Below are 22,495 nucleotides of genomic sequence, written 5' to 3' on the forward strand. Positions count from 1 at the left end.
CTGTGATTTGGATACCTGACAATTCTTTGCCGCGAGTATTTTGCAACTCATGGATGCGAGTCATCAAGGCCTCTGTCGATGTTTTTTCTTCCTCGGTAGCCTCTGCATCCCAGGAGCGGCGGCGAAGGATTTTCTCGGCACCATCGAAAGGAGGGATGTTGTCTTCAGCGCATCCATGGTTCTCCTCCTGAATGTACAAGCACTTCTTGCGCCACCCTTGAACTGAATCAGGGAGTTTGACGTCGAAGTAATCGACTGTGGGGCGAACAGAAATAATAATGCCGCCTATATTATAGGCGACATTGGGAGATCCATTGCGGCGACAAAAGAAAATGCGCTTCCATAGTGCCCAGTTAGGCTGGACGCCAAGGAAGGCCTCACAGAGGGTGATGAAAATGGAGATATGGAGGATTGAGTTGGGCGTGAGGTGGTGAAGTTGAAGACCATAAACAAAAAGCAATCCACGGAGGAAAGGATGAATGGGGGCGGAAAGACCGCGGATGAGATGGTCGACGAAACTTACCCGATACCCCATTGGAGGGGTTGGGTAGCTTTCTTCACTAGGGAAGCACAGCGCCTTGGGCTTCTTGCTAATCCCTAGCTTCTTCAAGAGATTGATGTCCTGAGAGGAAATTTTGGACCTTTCCCATTCCGCGCTTCCCAGATCTACGGCAGCCATTGACGATTCAGGCGTGTTGCGCTTGATCAACCGACGCGGTGGCATCAACAATGGCGCAGGAATACAGCTTGGAGAAGATGAGCTTAGGAAATTGTGGGGCGCAGGAGGAGATTTTGCAGAGGAGAGTAGGAGAACGGCGCGAGCGGAAGTGCTCGAGGAAGAAGAAGGAGATCTTATATAGAGGTGCGGCGAAGTGGCGGACCGTTGGATGAAAAAGGGGTGCGGCAGATGATAACCACGTAGAAACAAGGATAAAAAAGTATTTTAACATTGGAGAAGTTACGGTACGTGCGCCGGGAAAAGCGGAGGACGTGTGTCCCCCACCTACACGACGTGTCAAGATAATGGATAATTTGGGCCCGCAAGGCAGCGGGAGAAAACTTCTCGCAATTTTTGGATTCGCAATCGTGGCTATCGTCAGCAATAACGTCACCTTGTCAGAAAGAAAAATTCGACTCAACAGCGGCATAAAAAGGCGACATGCAAAAATATTGGAGAGCCTTTGATCAAATGCTCGGGGGCTACTTTGAAAAAAATGAAAAGATCAAGAAAGACAAAATAGAAATGGCGTGAGCCTATGATCAAATACAAATATTTGTTCATAGCCTCGGGGTATACTCCCATCGGGAGCGCTGTTCGCGCACCCGAGAAATTATAAAACTTCGGGAGAGGAAGAAAATATAACGGCATAAGGCGTGGAGCCTACAACCAAGCACAAGTCCTTGGCTGTAGCCTCGGGGGCTACTCCCATCGGGAACGCTATTCGCGTGCCCGATGAAATTATAAAAAAGAAAGAAAGAATGAAAAGAAGAAAGATAGAAGGGCAAAAGAGTATATTTCGAGTTATAAATAACTCTGCATATACTTCCATCGGGAGAGCAATATAAGTCATCTTTGACTCAATAAAATGTGCCATTCCAACAGCCGAATAAGCACTCGACAATATATTCTCAGAACGCCAAAGTTGCGATTAATTTCTGAATGCCGCAAAACTTTGCGAAGGTAAGACCCCAGATCCGTTCTGTGAGGCGTGGCGCCGTCTCTGACGTCGGTTTGCTACTTTTATCCGTATCAACAGATACGAAGAAAAATCGTAACGGACGCATTAGGTACCCGATAAAAATGACTGGGACTCGACAGAATGGTAAGACCTTAAGCGGCACCTGTCGAAGTTTACACCAGTATCCCGAGATCATGTCCAGGGACGTGATTTTGAAGTAGGTTTTTGCGGATTGCCACTAGAGCAGTTAACTAGTACCTGATCCGTTAGATGAACTAGCCCCAACTACCATTATCCCTGCACAATATAGAAATTTATGTGAAGAAACATAGAAAAGTTTTAAATTGTCGAGTAAAAATAAACAGTAGAGATTTTCCCCGACTCTACGATTCAAGCAAAATCTCGGGGGCTACTGACATAGGCATCCCCAATGGGCATGCCAAAGATAGTACCCGGGGTTTATTGAAGGCCCACTACCCGAAGAATAAGAAGACTCGGAAGCCCAAGATATTGTTAAGGAAAGCTAGAATTGTAATAGGAAGCATTATTTGTAATCTTGCGGGAGGAGTTAGAAACCTTCCCGGACTCTGTAACTTGTACAATACGAATCCATCGGCTCCGCCTCCTATATAAGGGGGAGTCGAGAGACAAGGAAAGCATCGATCATTGTTTCTCAAACCCTAGTTTTATATTCGTCGAGTACTTTTCGGCTGAAACCTTCGAGATCTACTTGCCCTCTACATCCAACTAAACCCTAGTCTACAATCCGTAGGCATTGACAAGTTAATACCTTGTCACCAGGTGTGCTTGCAAATCTCATGTATGTACCCCAATTTATATCACTCTTTACCTCCCGCAAACCCCAACGGGCAGATGTCCCATCATTCCCTCCTACGACGATGAGAGCCTCAACGGTCATCTTCTTCCCACGCATGTCGCGCCCAAACTGTGCTCAGATGCATCTTCTAACATCCAAAAATTCTCTATTGACCATATCTGTCACTACAACTTTCATCGACTCGCAGCGCGACACATCGACACCAGAAAATTCGTCGCGTACGACGTCTCCATAAAACATTAACACAGTTTCCATCGTACCTACCGCACAACCATATTTTTAAAATTATATTAGATTACAACACAACAATATTTAACATGTGATTACCATTTTTAAATAATCATAACACAACACCATATTTAATATTTTTAACATCATTCCATAATAAGTACTGACGGATTTTAGTACCTCAACTTTAGCCCGTGGGCTCCACTTCTAATTATATCTTAAAATAGTTCCACCTTATTGCAATCAAAGCACTTCGTCCAAATATGCACCATCACTTAATCTAATTAGAAGTTGATCATTCCTACGTGATATATTTCTATATTTCTACGCACATAAAATCATAGTCTATATATTTTCGCATGTTGCATACATAAAACATAAATTCTAGTTCGCAAATTCAATTAGCTATGTACGTTCTAATTACATGTTGCATGTCCTAATATATCACTCAATAATGACTACAATCATTCTAATATTTTCATCCTACCTATGCATGCAAATTCTGCATGCAACTACAGAACATGCATTAATCAAACTAATTATAGTACACAACTAATTAGGTTCTAACTACATAAATAAAATAGATCATGCTTTCTTGTTTAAATCCTTATCTTGATATCACAGATTGAGCAAACACTTGAGCAAACAATGAATCAGCTAAGAATTCTTGGGCAGCGAGCAGGAGACATCAACTACGTGAGCAAAAACTAAAGTGCACGGAGAGAAAGAGTATGCTGATAGTGAGAGTGCACGGACAGTGAGAGTGCAGATACTGAGCAGACAGTAAGAGCCTTATATAGAATCAGCTCACCTCGACAGAATCCACAATTAGCAAAAGTTAGACCACCGAAAGCAGGCAATTTGCAACAGTTGAGCATCGAAAGCAGCAAAAAGCAGGTCAATTTGCAATAGTACACACAGCATAAAAATCAGTGCTGCATCAAAGTGCGTGCAGCCAGATGCTGCCAGGCTGTCGGTGGAGAATCTCCCGCTCGCTCCCGCGCTGGGCGGTCGGCCGGCCTGGTTGCAGTACCTGCCGCGAGGGAGAGTGGAGGCATGCTCCACGCATGCCTGCCGCCACCTGAACCGGCGGCATGGCCCGCGCCTGTCGACAATGGCCGAACGACGATCGCTGGCGGTTAACGTGCCGCCACCTCGGGTGACGGCAAGATGCTGCCGCCACAGCCTCCGGCGGCAAGCTCCACGTGTCGCCTGGAGGCGCTGCCGCCACTGAGTACGTGGTCCTTTTTGTCAATTTGATTCACAGGTGGTCCTTTTTGTCAATGAATTGGGGAGGGTGGTCCGTTTTGTCAAAATTTCCCCATTTGTCTACTTCGTGCGTGCACGCGCTCGTGACAGCACGCAGTTGTCACCGCCAAGGCCCTGAAGCCATCCGCCGTCTCGCAACACGCCACAGCTCAACCGCTTACCAGGAGAGCGGGATAGAGGCCACCGAACGAGGAAGAAGACTGAGACGAAGGGGATGACACTTCGTCGGAGAACAAAGAAAATTGTATGATGAGTCTGCGCCGTCGCAGCTCGGATCCGGACGCCCACAGCCAGAATAGGCCTCTACATGGCCAGATCCGATGGCACCGCCAACTCCCTTCCCGCCGCCTGTGCGGCCTCCGACGCTCCCTCCGCCGAGAAACTCGAGATGTGGGAGGCAGCGCGGCACCGACGGCAAACCACGCAGGACGCCGGGTAAATACTAGTTAAGTAAAATTTAGATCAAAGAATTTAGTAGATTGTGTTTTACGTATATGTTTTAAAATCCAAAATGAAAAAGAAAACATGTTGATTATAGAAATTTTTTAAGGAACCTAGAATTAGAGTCTTATGGGCAAGGACACTATTGCTGATTTACTAACCTCTATACGAAACGCGGACATGAATAAAACTCGCAGTACAAATGCGATGCTCTAACCTCTGAGCTAAGTGGGCTTACAGGGATTATATTTAGCAACACAATGTATTCCACAATGTATTAAGTAGAAAACACAATCTATTTATAAAGCCAATGCACTATAAGCGGCACAATGTATTCCACACATAATCTCAATCTGCGATTATATTGTAGACGCTGATATTTATTTAAAATATTTAACCAAATTTTATAGAATTTGATTTTAACTAAATCTAGAATCATGAAGTAATTGTGAACGCCCATCTTGGTTCTAGTTAGCTGATTCTTAGGCTCCTGATTCCCTTGGTCAGTTCCGCTGGTCGTTGTTTTTGGCTTGTCGCGCCGATCCTTGCCACATGACACACATAAGTGTCGTCGTCGATTAGAAAATAAAAGAAGAAGCGTTTCCGTGGTTCGATCGGTCACCATGCGCCTTTGTCCTAAGTCGATGTGCTTTCGTCCGTCGCGTATCTATATCTTTACCTACTAATAAAGGAAGTAAGATTTCTCCCCAAAATTTTCATCCGTTTTTAAACTGCTCTTAATTTTTCGTCAAATTACATAAAATGCCACCGCCTGTACGTGAAAAACGGTTCGCCAGACCATGCGCTCCTGGAAGATCGATAGCTTCGTGTGGGCTTTATTCCATCGTCTGGGCCGGACTGTGTAATTCCATCGTCTGGGCCGGACCGTGTATAAAACGGCCGAACGAGCTATCGACATGCGCGAGGGCAGGGGCCGATTTCACCTGCACCTTTAGAAACCTTGGATCGCTTCGCTCACGTTTCGCTGGAACTGTTAGTAAGAAAAGATACAGATTAGTCCCACCTCGCTTTATTAAATAGAGTCTCACCGGTTTATATACGCAAGTTTACTACATATCAATAAGCCACCCAGAAGCAGCACCATGATCTGGAACAAATTAACTCGTCGAAGGTGGTGGCGATCATGGAAGCTAAATACGGCGAGTGAGAGGGAGCTCAGCATGAGCAATAGTGCAAAGTGCCGCCGGCTGCCGCTAAGAAAGGAATCGGAGCACTTTCAGGATAAGAAACGGACCAAGACCAGCTCAGGGGGTCGTAGCGAGCTGCACGCACAGTACGGCCGGGGCGGGCCCACTTCAAGTCAAGGTTATTCAGTTGAATACCCAAATAATTTGAAAAATATGATGATATATCTATACCTAATAATAAAAGCAAAAGAGCTTCTTGTTGATCCGTTTTTTATTGCCATCAGTTTTCCTTTAAATTACAACAGCCGCCACCGCTCAGTAAGAAAATAACGGTTCGCTATTTTTCCTTCCTTCGAGACGATCGAACAAGTTCTCAAAAGAAAAAGTCAGAGCTCGATAGGGTCTTCCCCATCTCCGGCCACCCACCGATCTCCGGCGAGCGGAGCCGCCTCACACATCAAGATGGACGAACGGGACCATCCGCCGCCGATCTATCTCTGCCCCCGAGATCCGGCCCGTCCCGCGGTCGTGCCCATCTGCCTTGACCAGGTCGCCGCCCCGACGGGCGAGCGCGGAGGTGGACGTGAAGCTAGGCAGGCGCAGTGAGCACTGGAGGCGTGTAGTCCGGCGCCGTCTCCGCAGACGGTCGGCCCTGTTAGTCGCCGTACTGTTTACCAGGGAGGCTGCCCATGGTCGGCACGACTGTTTGCGCAGGACGCGAAAGTTTTGGTGTGCTTCAACTGATACCTACAAGAGCCCGGTCCTCCTCTCTCAATCCCCTGGCGTCGCCTCTCTCGTGGGTCCCCTTCCCACCAGCGCAGGTGCAGCAAAAGCCCAACAAGGATCTATCCGGCGGCCGTGTTGTGGGCTTTGATGAAAAGGCGCTCGCTGCGGCGGTGATCGGTGAGGAACGCGCGTCTGGAGGCGCTGGCGTGGACTGGTGGCCGTGGCAGGAGACGCCGGTCATACATGGAGTGCCGCCTCCAAATTGTAGTCCCTGAGCCAGTCCAGATTTATGAGAAGTCCGTGAACTGAATGTCGAGCGACTTTTCTGAACTGAATTAGCCATTTGCAGCGTTGATTGATTTGCACTGAGTACTGAATAATTCTGGCATTTACAGCGCTTATTTGAAGCTAATAATTTTTACTCCATGTGAGATTGTCGATTGAGTACATACTTATTTTACCAATTCAACTATGAATTTCCACTAACTTTTTTTTTTTGAGCAAGGTGTACTGATCTATAAGTCGATTGACCATTTTACAATATTTCTTAACCTCTTTGTTGCGTGATTTCTCACTGTATTCTGCTGCAGGAGAAGATATTTTCTTGCTTTCTCTATCCTTTCTATTTTTCTTAAACGGTGCTTCCATTTTTCAAACTTCGTATTGTACCAGAGTCCAAAAGCAAATCACAAGAACTATTATCATTTTCACCTGCCTTCTGTAAAATTCCCGGCAATTATGGAAAACCTATATTTGATGGCTGGAGACCTAAGCACAAGCTGGGAAGCCTACCGGACAAGCAAAGAGTACATTGCCATTTGGAAGCGGTGAACCTAGCTCCTAGCCCTGTCGACGCCGCTCGAGTCTCTGAAAAGCACGAAGCGGCCTGGCAGCATAACTGAGGATTCACATTTTTATTACTCCCTCCGTCTCAGTTCACAGGACTTGCGCGTATCCCTAGGTTACCTATTTGGTCAACATAATATCAAATTTATAATACAAAAATTATATCATTAGAAAGTAGAACATCTAAACTTTCTAATGATATATATTTTATAATGTATATTTCAAATTATGTTGATAAAATTTACGACCTAGAAATACGGGCAAGCTCTATGAACTGGGACGGAGGTAGTAACTGCAACGTAAACATGCATTTAATATGTGTAATAAACCAAAAACTAAGTGTAATTTTTCTGCAAAAACTATGGAATCGATGGAAGAGTGACCCTAATGTGCATATTAGTATGTGGGAGAATGATACACAAAAGATTAACCATAGATGAGTGGCAACTCTAATCTAAGGATGTCACATGTCAAAAATTTCCCAAATTTAAAAGGATTGGGCTATCTAAACACATCATAACGAAAATTAACGGCATCAACTAGAACATAGTGAGGAGTTATAAATACACATAATTCTTTCTTATTCACCCTTGGATCATTTTTTCTGCCATGATAATAATATTTTATCAGTGTATCTCGTTGCAACCATGGGCAATTTTCTATACACCTAATATTAGAGAAAGGAGGAACGTTCTGCATCATACAATGTTGCATCTTCCGTCATGCACGAACCGATCTCCATGCATGCCAAAAAGCAGGATCTGGTGATTTTCACAATGATATACTCCATGAGAGAATGCAGGTCAATGATGCTATGATTTCACTATTATATTGTATGAAAAGCGGGAGTATTAAAATGATGTTATGTGATAACAAAATGCAAGTCAATGAGAGAATGCATGACATTTGGATTTATAAATAACGTTGTCCATTCAATTTGATGCGACGCCGTAGCAACGCACGTGCATACTTACTAGTATATATATAAATGTTCTAGAGAGTATATAAAAAGCAAAACGGTCCTACTATGACATGAGTGTTAAGTAGTGCAAATGGTTTGGTTGAACTATCTATTCAATTGGTCTTGAGTTCAACTGCCATATATGCATTTTGTTGTTATTTTTTGCAAAATAACTTCGGGGCATGTATTTTTCTTACAGTAAGATTATATAGTGTTTGCTCTACTCTTATTTTATGTTAACTTCAATTGTTAGGAATTGTAAGAATTTACACATTTGATACACTTATTTTGGTAAATTCATATTTTTTCTCAAGCACAAAATATCCTTCATTGTGAGGGTTTCGCAAGAAAATATGAGATATGTGTGATAATTACTCCATATACTCAAATAATTTTATAAAGTTTGTTTCATATAATAATTTTTATAATTTTGAATACCCATAATCAAAATTCTGGGCCCGCCCCTAAGTACGGCCATCCTCACACACTGGCGTGGCGTAACGGGGTGGCAGCCACGGCTTGGTCAGGTCAGCACTAACCTTGTAGCAATGATCCATCAGCAGCAACACCACCGCCCTGGCGAGGATGAGACCTTACCTAGATTGTTGGCTGCCAATCCATGCCGGTGCATCGTCGATCGGTGGTCTCCTACCACTGTTTTTCCTCATCCGTTTGTGCCGTCATCGACATCTGTTCCATGGACGCTGAAAACGAATCTAAAAAAAACTGGTATGCGATCCAATCCTGCATCTCCGGCTCTTTTGATACAATATAGCATGCTTACTTTAATTTTTTAGTGGAGCATCTGTTCTAAATCTGGCATAAAATATATTCGAAGATGGTTCATGCAGCAGGAGGGGGTAGGTACACTAGCGATGATATAACTGTGAAGCAAATCGCCTAGCCATTGATTGCAAGGCTGCTCATTCAAAGAACTTACCCATATCGTTTGATTTTGTGTCACGTCACCCATGCATGCACTCACTAGGCAGGTAGCATTGTCCTTGAATTTTGTAATACAAATTAGTTTTTACATCTGTGATGTCTTAAACCCTGGGAAGAACGTTTCTGCAATATTGTGAATTAATTTGCTTTAAGATGGAGGCAAGAGATAACATAAAAAAGTTGGATACTGTATATATATTCATTTTGCTGCTTTCAGTAGTTAATGTCACATGATATTTGAGGTAGTCCCATTTGCTGCCTTTCTTCAAGTGGAATTGATATGTTTTCTGAAAAAAAATGTAACTTGTGATAAGAGCATCCCCACTCGTTGGCGCTCCCCACGCCCAAATCCGGCGAATGAAGATTTGGCGTGGGGAGCGCCGAAGTTCCAGCCGTCCCCCCGGCAGGAAACCCCCAACCTCGAACATTTGACATATTTCAAACAAATTCAACATAAAATTTAACAAGTTCGGCAAACAAGAGTACGAAAATTGCTGAAACAAATTCGGCGATAATCAGTACAATGTTTAACAAGTGCTGAAACAAATGAAGCACACAATTTCACAATTTTTCAAACAAATTAAGACAGACTAGTTGGCGTCGGTGTTGGCGTTGCCTCGGAGCCTCCATATGTGCTCCACCAGATCATCTTGCAGCAGCTGATGCATTGTAGAGTCTCGAATCTCCTGGCGCATAGCAAAGAAGGCGGCCCATGATGGAGGCACCTGGTGATTAGGCTGTGCAAGAGGACCCTCTCTCTCATATGGTGCTTCTTGCTCAGCCAGAGGAACCGGATGCTTTCGCTCATCTTCAATAATCATATTGTGTAGGCACACACAGCAGTTCATCACCTCCCACATCTGATCTTTGGACCAAGTCATAGCGGGGAACCGGACGACAGCAAATCTCTGCTGGAGGACACCAAATGCTCGCTCGACGTCTTTTCGGCAAGCTTCTTGTTTCTTGACAAACTCGCAAAGTTTGGGGGTGCCAGGGTTGGAGATAGTCTTCACAAATGTTGCCCACTTTGGATAGATACCGTCTGCAAGGTAGTATCCTTTGTTGTAGTGCCGACCATTGATCACATAGTCCACCGGAGGAGCATGACCCTCAACAAGCTTGGAAAAGACCGGGGAGCAGTCCATGGCCATGGCCGGCGAGGCAAATGGACGAACACCTGACGGGCGTGGTCGAGGCAACCCGAGCCGCGAGCGACGAGGAGCAAGCAGGCCGGAAAACAGGCCGGCGGAAGAGCAGCCAGATAGGCCGTCGTCCAAAGACGGCGGAATGTAGGCAGGTGGGGAAGGAGGGGCGGCGGAATCTGGGCAACAAGCCGGTGGGGTGGTGCCGGCGGCGAGAGAGATACGAGGGGTGGGGGAGATTTTGAGCGACGTGGCGGTGGGGTTCGTGCGTCGAGTCACCGACAGATCGGGCCCTTCCCCGCTTTTCACTCGTCCGGAGTCCCCGAGCGCTCCCCGGGGGGCCGGGGGTGGCGTGGGCTCGCCGGATGGATGAAGGGCCAAATCCGGACGAAAACGAGGAACCGGGGGCGCGACTGGGCCGAATTACGCCGTCCGGATGGAAAAAACGCTCGCCGGGGCCTCGACGGGGGCACGAGTGGAGATGCTCTAACCTCTTAGTTTTACCAATTGAACTTAATGAGTTTAGAACAAATTTCTGGCATGTATTATCCCGGTGCAACGCACGGGCAATTTTACTAGTTTATACCTAATAATAAAGAGGTTTCTGCCAAAATTTTCGTCCAACTTTTATTTGGACGGTTTTACCCTCCCACCAAATCACTTAATACACACGGATGCCATCGTACCGGTCAAACTAAATAACACTCTGCCCGGTCGAATCTGGACCATAGTTCGCCGCCGCGCCCCATAAGATTAGTCTGCCGCCTACCCCGATTCTCTAATCGAAAGTCTCCTACCGAATCGATAGCTAGGGTTTCCACTCGAGATTTCTCCTGCCGAATCGATAGCTAGGTTTCCAGACGAGATTCCCATCATTGCGCAATGCGGAAGGTGCGCCCAAGCGCTTCACAGCCAATGGTGCGGCGGGGGTGTCTACCATCACGCGTCGCCGGCTGTTCCTGCGGCCAAGGCTGTGGATGCAGAGGATTCGGGGCCCGACTCTTTTGAGATGCGGTCGAATTTCCTGCGACCCTAGCTCTGCCGCAGCCGGCAGCTTCGTCCTTGCCACACTCAACGAAGAGGAACAGAGGCGGAGCTCGCTGGGAGGAGCGCGGCGGCGCGGATGTGTCCGTCGAGCATATGGCCCCGGTGTGTAAGCGGCCGCGCTGCAGATGCGCTACAACTTTCGCGACACTGAGGAGGCAGGCTATGGAGTTTGCAGCTTGCAAGGTTCCACGCCTCTGATGGCGTCTCTGAATCTGGTAAAGGACAGCAGCGATATGCATGGTCGTGAGCGTCGCCACGGTACACTGTGTGGCCCTCCACGGCGAGGATGCCCAGCGCATCACCCGGCCTGACCGCCCTGTAGCGGCTGCGGTCGATGCGTAGCACCGCGCCGCCCCCATGGTGAGACTCCTGGCGCGGTCTGGCCCTCCACGGCGAGGACGCCAGGCGCAGCCCCTGGCCCGGCAATCGGACGGCTTTCAAATCCTCCAGTTGATTCATCTTAAAGAAATCCTCCTATTGATATTTTTTTTTGAGAAACACAGTACAAACGCAGACGCTCACATACACGCGCATACACTCACCCCTATGAACGCACACACGCACACCCTACCCCTATGAGCACCTCCGGAAGACTGAGCCGGCGGATTGAATCTTGAAATTGACGAAGTCACCACAGGCGCCTCGCTGTCGACGGGAACGTCGCCTCCCACTGAATGAATATTCCGCCTTTATGAGACACACAGATGTCAAATCTGGGATTTGAACTCTGGTGGGCTGGGGGTACAACCACCCTCCTAACCACCCAACCTCAGGTTGGTTCTCTCCTCCTATTGATATTGGCCTCTCCAATTGACAATCTGTTGTGTCATGTGCTGTATCCACCCGTTCTATACAATTATTGATTGATTTTGGTGATACCCTCCGCCATCCTATTTCATGTTGCATGTTGATGAATACCAGTCCGATTCCTGTATAGATGTGAGTATTGTTGTCAGTTGATTATTCTGTGTGTTAAGCATTGATATTAGATACATGTTCAGAAGATGGTGTTGATAAATAGATTTTCTCAATCAGTGAAGGTATGGCTTAGCTGCAAAAACGAGATCAATTTTTCCTCTGAAAGGAACACATGGAAGGGCCTGATCAAGTGCCATGCTGAGTGCTGCAGTTACATCAACTGGATTTGGATCCTTTGGTCTTAGAAAAAAAGTCCATGAGAGGTGACACTAACATGCCCAGTACAGAGCCATATCCGTGGATCAGTCTATTTGGTGGCTTTTGCCCGCAATGCGCTCTCTCCGGTGAAATTTAGAGGACAGAGCCACATCGATCTTGATTCTCTGTTTCCTAAAATTAAATCTATGGCAATACGCTAGAGACTTTGACTGCTGATTTGATTCACTGCAAAGAGGTGACAGCTGCAGCAGCTCCCAAAGACCAGAAGTTAGTTAATCTATGCATCCAGGTGATCGCTGGTGACGCGTGCGGCCTAGGCTCGGAGCTCCTTGACATTGACGTTGCCGTGGTCCAAGGATCCAAGCGCGCACAATGTTGTGGCACTCTGACACCATGTCCGCCATCGCAAGGTGATGAGCTCCTGGAACAGAATTCTACTTGACAAATTCTCGAGACTTTTTCTCATCCCATGAACGCCTTGGACCTGACAATGTGTGTTTTAGATTCTCCAGGGAGATTGACAATTACCAAGGAGGATACCATATGTCAGCACGCGCTTGCCCTTCCTCCACGCGGCGTCATGGCGCGATTTCACTTGGCACACACATTGGCTAATTCCAAGATTCAATCTACGGAGGCTGCTTGCTTTTGCGCCCCTGGATGCTGATTGAAGACTGTTGCATGTCTAGGCTGGGCTCTCTATCTCAATCTGCTTCACTGAGGAAGTGAGGAAGGTAAGCCCGAATACTCAAATTTAATTTGTGCTCTAGGTTTATTTAAAGTTTAATTTTGTAAAGTTTGATTAAATATTTAGCAAAAACTATCAATGTCTACATTGTAAAATATATAGTATTAGAATCATCATAAACTATATTTCTTTATAATATGGTGTGGTTGTTGATATTTTTTTCTATATTTTTGATCAAATTAACATAATAAAATTTAACTTTGATTAAACCCATAATGCGAAGTAAATAAAAACGGAGGGAGTAAGAGGAAGAGACAAGAGTATAAAATATAATATTATATTACACTTAAAATAAGACACATGTCTAAAATAGTTGATTGAGTAAATAAAAAGAGCATATGAAGTTAAACATTACAACGAAAATGTTAACAGCAGTGGGTTACACGGGTCTATCGACTTTGGAGAAAAATTTAAGTCCCATATATTTCTATCGAAATGTTTATTCTTTCTCACTTTCTCTCTCTATATATATATTGTACGGCCGATTTATCTAATTAGCCTAGCCCAGCGTCCGTGTAAGTCACGTGGGAGATATTCGTCTACGTTGACAACACGCCGTAACATAACCGAAAACCGCCAGGAAGAAGAAGGGTAAGGGCAAAAGAGGAGGACGCTGCGATTAGAGTTGCTAAATCTGCCGCGTCATGGCCAGAGATGCTGCATGCGGTAGCTTTCCCGAGGGTCGCCCGCCTTGCCGCCTAGCTTGGGGGCAACCGGATCAATGGCCGCGGGGCTAGATACTACAAAATTTTCAAACCGTTGGCAGAATATTATTTGTAAACAATTCATTTGAATTTATGTCCTAACAAAATTTAAGAATGGTGCCCACCATCATCACAAGATTGTGGTACAAAAAGAAGATGGGGGGAAGACTTGGGTAGGATCAGGTCTTAGATAGGATCTATGAGATCAATTTTTTTGCAAAGACAAAACATGTTGAAAAAATCTGAAAAAAAATCACAACACACATCTATGTTATATATGCAACGCCAAAAATTTGCAACTTCAAATTCGACATACATTTGAAGAGACAAAAAAGATAAATCTGAGTGTGAATAGTGTGAAATACTACTCAACCAGATCTGACACTATTCACAGTAGAATTTGTCTTTTTTGTTTCTCCAAGTGTAGATCAGATTTTAGGCTGAAATTTCTTGGAGTTGTAGATACAACCTATATGCATGCTGTTTATTATTTTCAGATTTTTTCGCCTGTTCAAAATATGTTTTTTCTGGGTTGATCCTATGATCCTACCTAATGGAGAGATCCTATACAAGTCTCTCCCAAGAAGATGGTTCTCTGCCGGGGCAGTGGGAGCCACCACAATACCTCACTTCTCAGTTTTAGGAGGCACGACTGCTGTTAACAAGAATAAGATTGTGGTATTGCAAGTTGGTATAGCGAGATACTTTGCAATCTACTATTATTATTATAAATATAAATAAATAGGAGAAAATAAGACCATCATCGACAATGGTGACAAATAGGAGAATAATCAACATAGATGGTTTGTTTAGGTACTTTTTACCCGGTGCAACGCACGGGCACTTTTGCTAGTACCTAATAATAAATGGAGAAGTGTTTCTCTGGTTTGGTCCATCACAATATTTTCGTCCGTTGCTGTGAACGCATTGGTCCGTCCCACAATTCATCGTATTCGTATCGTACAACAAATGACGTGTTTGGTACAAACTCGATCCTGCTTAATGGGTCACAGCCGGAGACCTGATTTCGTCACAAACGGGAAAGAGATTGGTGGATCCGATGGAAACTCCACTTCCAGCACGACAAAGGAAGTAATCTTGTGCTTATAAAAGTCAGTCGTACCGTTTCCTCGATCAATTGAGTCGTGCGTGCTACTCGGCGATTCCCTTTCATTACCAGACGAGAAGTCGTCTCCGCGAAGCACTGACCTATCCTTAGCCTCCGCCATCTCGGCCGTCGTCGGCGCTGTGCGCTTCGGAAGTCGGAAGGAGGGCTGAAGGGACCTCTACGATTCGAGCTACCGCCAACCGTCGTCTCACGCAGCCGCAGTTCTCAGCCCTTGCCCATGACATCAGATAGATTCGTTCGACTCGGTCCGGTAGCCTACTCCACCGCGCCGCCGCCGCTCACTCCGGCCGCCGGAGGAAGCCATTAGATTCGTTCAACTCCATCCGATATCCTACTCTGCCACTGCGCTGGCGCTCACTCTGAACGCCGGAGGCAGCCGAGATCAGCAGGCCACAAGAGCCTCGCGTGGCAGGCGAGACGACCTTGACAACGCGACGCGGGTCGAGACGGCACAGATCGGCAGGACACATGAGCCTTGCGTAGCAGGTAACCTTGACAAGGCGCTGCAGGCAAAACAGAACATCCCCGAGCAGCCGAGCTCTAGCAGAGCATAGCACTGTCCGGCTCCGCCGGCCCATCTTCTCCAATGGACGCACAGACCCAACGTCGGTGGCCGGTCTTCGGCAGTGTTGCCCACAATAGTGCGGCGCGTCGCAGAAGACCAATGGAGGAGCTATTGGTGTCACCAATAGCCCAACTACGCTGCTCCATAAAATGCCCCCGGGAAATTCAGCTATGAATTGGTTATTGATGTCTCCTCTGATCCAACAAAAATTGCAAAACATCTGCAGGTGGAGCTAATCAACGTGCAACTTTGCACGATTGGAGAACACGGTCACGGAGTTTATTTCCCAACATGGCTGGCTGCATAGTCAGAGGATTGAAGCCAATGGAGCGTCATAGTAGTTGGCTTTTATCCTTTTTTATTGCATATCGATGGATCCTAGACTTCTGAACGGCTGTGTGCATCCTGGTTATGCAGAGGCTGGGTGTAATGCTTAAAACTTTTTTGAGTAATAAAGTGCCCCTTATCGAAAAAAAATCAACGGGCAACTAAAGAGGGGTGAGAAGAGGCGGACACAAACATGAAGCTCGCCTATTTTCAATGCATCTTTGCCTAAATGAGTGCGATAGAGACGATGAAATAGAGAGAGATTCAGAGCAAGATTCAGCGCGAGAGATGCTGTGTGTGTCTTCCTTTTAGAAAAGAAAAGTTGGCGTTTATTTTGACTGCGTGTGCTTCGCGGCTGACCCCAGTTCGTGCGTGTGTGTTTTTGTACGCTCCAAGTTCGGCATTGAGGCGTCAAATAGAGCCGAGCTCCGGCTAGCTAGCCTAGGCCGAGTTCAGCCATATGGTGCAAGCAGAATACAGTCATCGGCGCAGCGGGCCTCGAATCATCAACAAATGAGGTGGAAATCACTGCATCTTTACCCGAATCTTGCATAAAGCTACTGGAATGGAGCAATATGTGCACCTGTACAGTTAGCCATAAATCAGTTCATTTTGTTGATGTCTGAACTTGGACGATGTCAAAATGCATCACATAATCAAGTGTATCTCTTCTACCTGAGATAAAAACTGACCCAGATTTTTGGAGTGGGATATGGAGGAATATGAGGTGAAAACGGATATTTCTTTCAAGATTAAATATTGGATATTTTACTTTAAGATTTTTTTGTTCATGGGTGTACAAGACGGATTCAAAAAACATATGCTAATGCTAAGCATATATCATTTTGAAACTATTGCAGTGATTTTCACTATTCCACAATACAAAAGATAGATCTGTCAAGAACTCCCTCAACCTAAATTTGATTGGCGTACGGATTTAACTTATGAATTCATCAAATTTAATGTAGTACCGTAGCAACGCACAGGCTTTGTGCTAGTCCCACATATAGGATGGAGAGAGAGTTCGAGTAATCTACGGATTCCATCTCCGGATCGTAAGATTCCAGACGACACCGCAATTCACAAGTTTAAAACGGTTCGTTCCTTTTCTGTTTCGTTCTTTAGGCACACACAGATATGGCCGGCCAAGCCCCACAAAGCGAAAAGTATTGCTTCAGGGAGAAGGTCTTGATACATCTAGGAACTCTGCTCCGGGGCGAACTATGCTCGATCTCGCGGCGGCCGTATAAAATAAAATAAAAAGGTCTCGGATCCCTTGATCGAAACCACTCCCTGATTGAAACCCCTGGTTGAAATTGCGTCGCTCGAAGTTTCGTCCGAGCTCGATATTTTCACGCCTGAAGATCTGTTGATAGGAACTCAACTTTTTGCCGCAGTTGTACGGGTAGACACGGTGGTTCCATCAGACCTGGTCCCTCGACCCCAACTCGGAGTTTTGACGTGGTCATCAGGGTACACGCGGTGGTTCCGCCAGATCATCGTCGCCGACAAGACGTGCAGGAAGGACTGCTCGTACCGGCTACCGCAGCTCAGCTAGCACGTCCATCAGTTTACATAGTTTGTAGATTTAATAAAGCATCGGCATCTTTTTGTCAGTCAGTTATATACACGACGGGGTGTGAATTAGCTGCCGGTGAGATGTTGAACCAATGGTTTACAAGCAAGATTGTAGATAGTTGTGGACAACTGACAAATATAGTGGGAAGGGGAGGGGCTTGCTTCCACTGGAAAATCGACTTGAGCTCGCGTCACCGGTAGCAGGTGACACCATCTACAGGCGCTGAACTCCGGCCTCTCCCCGTACGAGGTATTCAGCCGGAGGTTCACAGCGAGCCATTGTCCTCCTCACGGTGCTGCTGGCATATAGTAAATGTCGACGAATATCTTAATGACAAGTGCCCAAATACCCATCCATGAACGCACAATCTCTATCTGGCTAACTGTCTTTGCGCAAGACCCCGATGCGTCTGATCCCTATCTGGCTAACCGCGGCTGTGTATTTCATCGCCAACATGCACACGTTCATGCAGCACACTGCGTGGGCTGGCCGGCGCCTGCCTCACGGTCTACAACAAGCATTTTTCAATGGTGTTTTGTCTCGTGCCCTATGCCAGTCTCGCTTCACTGCAGTGCAGGTCATGTGGCCCAAGCACGCCATGGTGCAGCGGACGCGTGCACGGTGGTACCTCGCATGCTGCCGATGGCCAAGCATCATCAGCTTACGGGGATTGGGTGGCTTTGGCTGCTGGCGCGCGGTAATGATTTGTGATCTAGGATGTGCGGCGCCTCTCTCCGTTGGGCAGCTGGAGTTCTCCGCGCCACTGTGAGGCCTCCGAAGGTCCAAACCTGCGAGTCGAACAATAGCAGACGCCAAACGATGTTTGCAACTCTCCTGGTTAAAGAGAAGAACGCACCAGCTATGGTTGCTCGATGTGCTGTAGTAGTAGTTTCTTGCTTAACCTTGGTTTATCCATGGGCCATGGCTGCTGAGCTAGACAGCAGGGGCGCCGGCAGCAGTTTCGAACAGATTAAGGTGTCTTTTGTCTCGTGGGCGCGCGGGACATCGATCTACTTGGAGCTAGCGGGAGGTTTATGCCGAGGCGGAGGTGGCGACGACAGAATCAGAAGTCGAGCTAAGTAGCCGAGGGAGGATCTCAGTGGGTAGAACTCGTCTCCGAGGTGCGGCGGCTTGTCGTGCCGTTATGGTGTTCTCTCTCCTACAACTGTATATTCATATGCATTTCTAACTATTTTTTTGCAACCAAGTCTGTAACCGTGCATGAATTGAGCTAAGCTAAAAAAAAGACTATTTTAAAACTAGTCAATTCAATGATGACCCTCCATGGATTCACCTATATTGGCTGCGCTAATGTTGCAAAAATAAGAGCTTGAATACCGCTTGTAAATAATCCAAAAAACATGACAGGTATAGGGACTATTAAGGGGACTAAAGAAACAAGAACAACAACAACTAATTCATCCGCCAATATATTCCCAAAAAGTCGAAAGCTAAGCGATAATGGTTTTGTGAAATCCTCTAGTATGTTAATTGGTAAAAGGATTGGAGTTGGTTTAATATATTTCTCGAAATAGCTCAATCCTTTTTTGCTAAGACCCGCATAAAAATATGCTGTTGACGTGAGTAAAGCTGAAGCAACAGTAGTATTTATATCATTCGTGGGTGCTGCTAATTCCCCATGGGGTAGCTCTATAATTTTCCAAGGTAAAAGAGCACCCGACCAATTCAAAACAAAAATAAAAAGGAGCATAGTTCCAATAAATGAAACCTAGGGACCATATTCTTCTCCAATCTGAGTTTTGCTCAAGTCTCGAATAAACTCAAGGACATATTCAAAGAAATTCTGACCGTCCATCGGTACGGTTTGTGGATTCCGAACAACTATGACAACTGAACCTAACAAGATAGTAATTACAACCCAAGAAGTGATGAGTACTTGGGCATGATTTTGGAAACTTCCTAACTTTTAAATAACTTGATAAATCTGGTTCCATAGCATAGAAAGACGCAATAGTGCACCGCAGGCATAGCATATATGTCATTATTCCATGTGCTCCTCTTGGAAGTGTCCATAACGCCGTTCATTCTCCAGTTGAGACCATGGGGTGTTGGTGCAGTAGTTCACAAGTAGCTGAATCATGGAGGAAGCCAATGGTTTTGCTGTAATGCCAAGTAGTATCTCAGTAACATCGGAGGTGATCAGCTCCTCCTTTTCAGTCGTGAGGTCATATTTGTAGATGCCATCGCGTCCATGATGGCCTCTATCACGGTAAAATACGCAGTTGCTGTGAATGAAAGGGATCTTAGCAGCATCAACAGACACGCACCTATCACCGAGGAAGAGAGCACGGCTTCCTATGTTATTACAATCTGACTTTCTTTCTTAATATGATTTCATATTTTAATATTTTTATTTGACATGATACTTATTGTTTTCCATATTTTACACTTTATTCATCGTATTGCAACTTAGACTTCTTTTGTTGCTAGTCGATTAATAGAATTTGTATCTATTTTGATTATGTCTTTAAAAATTGATGCATAATTTTTGTAAGCTCTTTGTATACAAGATATGAATTGCTATTGTTACTACATATCCAATGGAGTCATTTCCCCTAAACGTGCTTTTGTAGTGATAAATGTCCCATAGGCCATAGCTGTATACAACACCTTTTTTGCATTGCTAGAGCCGGCTGTTTCTTTGTGGCAACTGAATTTTTTTTATTAGTTTATTAATACAATATATTTCATTTAGATTGAGTTTGTTTAATCACTGAACTAAGGTTCTGGTAGAAAGGGTACATGCTAATAATTGATTTGAATCATTCTAAACATGAAGAGTATAAACATGAAGTGTGTAAATTTCCTTTTTTAGGAAACTCAGAGATGTCCCTCGCACCTACACTTTCTCTCATATAGAGAGCTTAACTTAGCCTTACATCTTGGCTCATGCACTAGAATAGTCTACACTTTACTAAGGCACCAGTTTTAACTTTTTGAAATATAGTGGGACCCCTAGTATCTAAAACATAGGGATCACGACTTTCAACCGCACAATTATCTGGTCTTCTACTTCTTTTACTTGATCAAAACCGAAGGCTTCGCTTTTATGGTATTTTCAGACCGGATAATTATTCGAAGATACATATGATGAATTTTCTAAGTTGTGTTCCATAAAAATAATGCTACAATTAACATACTGCAGATAGAAATACCACCATTGACTAGATGAGGAATTAGCCTTTCCCACTTGACCATCCATTTTTGCTCTAGGAATGTCTATGGTAGCATGTCCGCAACAATATTAAAGAAGATAGGATACTATTGTGGCCAATATCATCGCAAACTCGAATTCCTACACTCTCACGGTTTTCAAAGTCAAGGATCCACGGGAATCATTTTGGATCAAAACATTTCATACAAAGATCGTTTTTCTAAAAAAAGATAATTTTACTTTCTCATAAGCTTTCTTAGAATCTATTTTGAGAAGAACTTTGTATATTTCTTCCAATGAAGATCATGTATGGTTTCATGGTGAATATTTCCTCTGTACATTTTCCCTATGAAGCTCATGTATTGTTTCTCGCTGAATAATATCTCTTTTTTTCTATGAACAGGGCCAATCCACACATATTAGGGGCCCTGGGGCAAGACCGCCATGACGGCAAGAAGGGGCCCTTGTTGAAATGTTTTATAGAATGTATTGTAGTTCATAAGCGATTCGTTAGATAGCTTAGATCTATGATCTTTGAACTACAAATCTCACACAACAGACTATTTATTTGAAATTATCGAGCGAACTAGGTTGTGGCAGTACTCTCACCACGGTTTTTTGTTCGGCTGAGAATTTTGAAAACCATCCAGAAACCGGAAATTCCGTTAACTTTCGAAAAATACTGATACCGGTCAAAACAAATCAACAATATTTGAATTTAAACTCCAATGTTTGGTCTGATTGGAAATGTATGCTGTTCTTATCAAAGAGTTTGGCATGGCTCGGTGGTTAGATGCCCATGATCCTACCGTAAAGTCGCGATAACCTGATTTTCTGGTGACATCTGGTAAAAAACTGTCACTGAGAAAAAAAACCCGACTCTCACACAACAATTCCTACTGAAACACAATGTAGTAATCAAGGAGACCATCATTTTCATACAAATATAAGTCTTTTTAGCTTTTCTAAAGAGGCTTATATTTTAGAACAGATATAATACAAAATATTCAATTGAACTCTTTTGGGATTCCTTGTTGTCTCCATATCTCTGAGATTCAATAGAGATCGTAAGACTAAATGGCAGGAGGTATGGAGCAGAAAAACAAATGCTAGCTATTTAAAGTAAATTCAGTGGAGGAACGAGATTAGGGGATTGGCGAAGGCCTACCATCTCTGGTCTCTCAAACACCTGGTTGGTGACAAATGTGTAGAAAACGTTGAGAATGCGAACGGAGAGGCGTAGCCGGATGGCTACGAGGCTTTATTATTTTGCGGGGAATGGCTATGAGGTGCTGATGCCTACGGCCTACCCGGCCCTTGACATCTCGACTTCGAGTGCCACTGCCCGCTCTCTGAATTGTATACACCTAAATTCTTCTGCTAAGCTGCTTGGAGGCTGTCTAACCTCTAAGTTGCATTTTTTCAAAGAAAACGGAATCGGCACGGCAAGGCAAGCAGCGGAACTCTAGGATACAGAAATTTGGAGAGGAGAGGAGTCACCGAGTATGTATGAGCTGAGAAGATTACAGGCTTGCGATCCATTTTTTTGTTAGCACTATCATCGATTGCATTTTTTTGAGTGTGTATCATCAATTAATTAGGTCCATGTGTGCTGCTCCCATCTCCACGGTGCAAGTGTGTGGTGCGCTTGACCTTGATTTTCTTCTGGACCTAAAGGCATCTCCAACGGGGCGACGGAAACGAACGCCGCGCGATCATTTGCGTCCACGCGGACCGGAAATGCGCCTGCATCCTGCTCTAGCAGGGCGACGTATAGTGTCCGGGTCGTCCGCGGAGACGCAAACGCGGCGCAAAAATGCGGCACGCACTAGTAGAAAACCTCTCATCAATACCGGTTCCA

The sequence above is a fragment of the Lolium perenne genome, chromosome 4, assembly GCF_019359855.2.
Source record: "Lolium perenne isolate Kyuss_39 chromosome 4, Kyuss_2.0, whole genome shotgun sequence".
Lineage (NCBI taxonomy): Eukaryota > Viridiplantae > Streptophyta > Magnoliopsida > Poales > Poaceae > Lolium > Lolium perenne.